The sequence below is a fragment of the Heterodontus francisci genome, unplaced genomic scaffold (genome assembly GCF_036365525.1).
Source record: "Heterodontus francisci isolate sHetFra1 unplaced genomic scaffold, sHetFra1.hap1 HAP1_SCAFFOLD_58, whole genome shotgun sequence".
Classification (NCBI taxonomy): Eukaryota; Metazoa; Chordata; class Chondrichthyes; order Heterodontiformes; family Heterodontidae; genus Heterodontus; species Heterodontus francisci.
The window spans coordinates 8,079,401-8,082,040 of record NW_027142006.1 but is presented as its reverse complement, the minus strand read 5'-3'; positions in this window follow the sequence as shown (position 1 = coordinate 8,082,040).

Sequence of the window (2,640 nt, the reverse complement as noted above, 5' to 3'; positions counted from 1 at the left end):
TCTTAGCTTTAAGCAGCCCTGTTGTCAACTCCTTCCTTCTGCACTGCAGCGTCCAGGTACACATCGCACAGTGACAAGGCCGAAGCTTTGTGAACTCAGGGCTTGGTCCCTCACTTCCAGCCCCTTGGGAGGAAGGGTTTAAATGAAGTCCCAAAGGGCATCAACAATAAGAAGGAGACATAGTGAGAGAACATCATTTCTTTCTTCCGTGTGACACCAAACGCAACCCTATTCATCTGGAATGCACATTCACCATGAACCCAAAGTGAATCTTGGTGCTCTTCTGAAATCTTTTCCGCATGCTCCTACGTGGTGCTCCCCCGCTCTGTCAGCTGAGATGGAGACAGGCTGCTGACCTTGCTGCCCCATGGCTTGGGATGACATTGGTGGCCGTCCTCTTGCTGCCTGAGGCCTGGAGGGCCCCGGCACACTGAGGACCACCTGCACAGGTACAGGGAGCCCCTCTGTCATCGAGGGTGATGGAGGCAGGCACTGGCATCACTTGTGTCACTGGCAGAGGGGCTTTGGAGCTACTGTCCACACCAGGAGCACCCTGAGAGGAGACCCCAGATGTAGCAGCCAGCTGCTCCTCCCCCTTATAAGACACACTTGTACCTCCCTGCTGACCTGAGAGGGACGTGGACATGGTGAAGAGTTCAGGTGCCTCGTCCCCCCTCTCACCTTGTCACCGCTTGATGGATCTCATGGACAAAGCGATGGAGTGCAAGTCTGCGCACATCTCCGGCGGCCACTGATTGGTCGGCTGGATCTGGCTCTCCATCAGAGTCACCAATCTCTCAAGGAAGGAAGTCAGACACACCCCCATCGGAGACAGTACAGCATGCAAGGCCTGGATGGACTCCTCCATCATACGAGCTTGGGTACACATAACCTCCGGCAACTCTGCCAGATGTTGCCTGACCTCTTGCTGCAGCTGCAGCATTTCCCGTGTTGCTGGTGACACCAGAGGCACGTCATCAGCCTGGGACTCAGCATGGGCCTGGCCTCCCACAGACTTCCAACTGCCAGTGGCCTCGGCTGTCACTGCCTCCGTCAGCTGCCCGGGCCTGTCTGTGACGTGCTCACCAGCTTGTGTGCCCAAATCTAACAGCGAGTGGATACCCACCGAGTGAGGGTTTCTGTGCTGGTGGAGAATGCAGGGGAATGAGGTGACGGTGCACCCTCTGAGGCTCCCTCCTCCTCCTCAGAGGTGTCTGGCTGTCCCCCAGTCTCTCCAGCTCTTCGCTCTTGTCGTTCATCCTCGCCTGCATGTGTAAACAGGGACATTGAAGGGTTAGCGTCTTCATATCGTGACATTCCAACCACCCCTACAGTGCAGCTCCATTGATGCAGTGGTGAACAGATGAACAGTGTGGCTCCTTTGCAGCGGATGCTCCCTTGTGCCCCAGGAGATGTTCACTCACTCTCTTAGGTAGGTGTCCCTGTCTCTCCATCAGCTATGGAGCAGCTGCTTTGCTGCCCGGCCTGTTCCATGGCCTCCTCCTCCATCGGGATGAGGACATGGAGATAAGGCATCCACTGCCAGTCTTGACACGCTCTTTCCGATTGTGGGCTGTCTTCTCCTGCAGCCACTATGATCAACAAAGTTAGTCTCCCAGCGAGGACAAACCCAATATCTCTGATGGTGATAGTCCAGCAGTCCATGATGTGGACACACATATTCCTCCTGCATGTGGCCCCTCTCGAGGGACTGTGTGAGTTTATACAATGACTGACGTGCACCTCCCACCGAGATGCAGCCAAGCCTCAGGCAGCATGTCCTGCTGCCCTTCCCCAATACACATGACTGGGTGGTCACTCCCTTTCCACCAAACACTCCCTCTCACTCTGCCATGCGCAATGTCCAAAGGGTCCAAAGTGTTTTGTGTTTGCACCTGAGCAGCCCGGATCCGGTCATTGACCCACTTCGTGCACTGGATCCATGTCTTGGGGGTGACCGCACGGCTGCTGACTTCACCTACAATCTCAAAGCAGCTTTGCTTGGTCAGGCGGACAGGTCTCCACCTCCCATCCCTGGGGAAGAGGATCTTCCACCTATCTGTTGTCACCTGGAGGCGAACCTGCAGGAAGGCATCGCCAAACCATTGGACCATGGTCACTGCAGGCTCGCATTCAGCTCCTTACCTATCAGGCAGCAGAGACAGCAGAACGGGTCCTGGGGCATCAGTGACAGTAGAACGGGTCCTGGGGCATCAGTGACAGCAGAACGGGTCCTGGGGCATCAGTGACAGCAGAACGGGTCCTGGGCAGCAGATGCAGCAGAACAGGTCCTGGGGCAGCAGATGCAGCAGAACTGGTCCTGGGGCAGCAGAGGTAGCAGAACGGGTCCTGGGACAGCAGAACGGGTCCTGGAGCAGCAGAGGCAGCAGAACGGGTCCTGGGGCAGCAGAACGGGTCCTGGGGCATCAGAGGCAGCAGAACGGGTCTTGGGACAGCAGAATGGGTCCTGGAGCAGCAGAGGCAGCAGAACGGGTCTTGGGACATCAGAGGCAGCAGAACGGGTCTTGGGACAGCAGAACGGGTCCTGGGGCATCAGAGGCAGCAGAACGGGTCTTGGGACAGCAGAACGGGTCCTGGGGCATCAGAGGCAGCAGAACGGGTCTTGGGGCAGCAGAACGG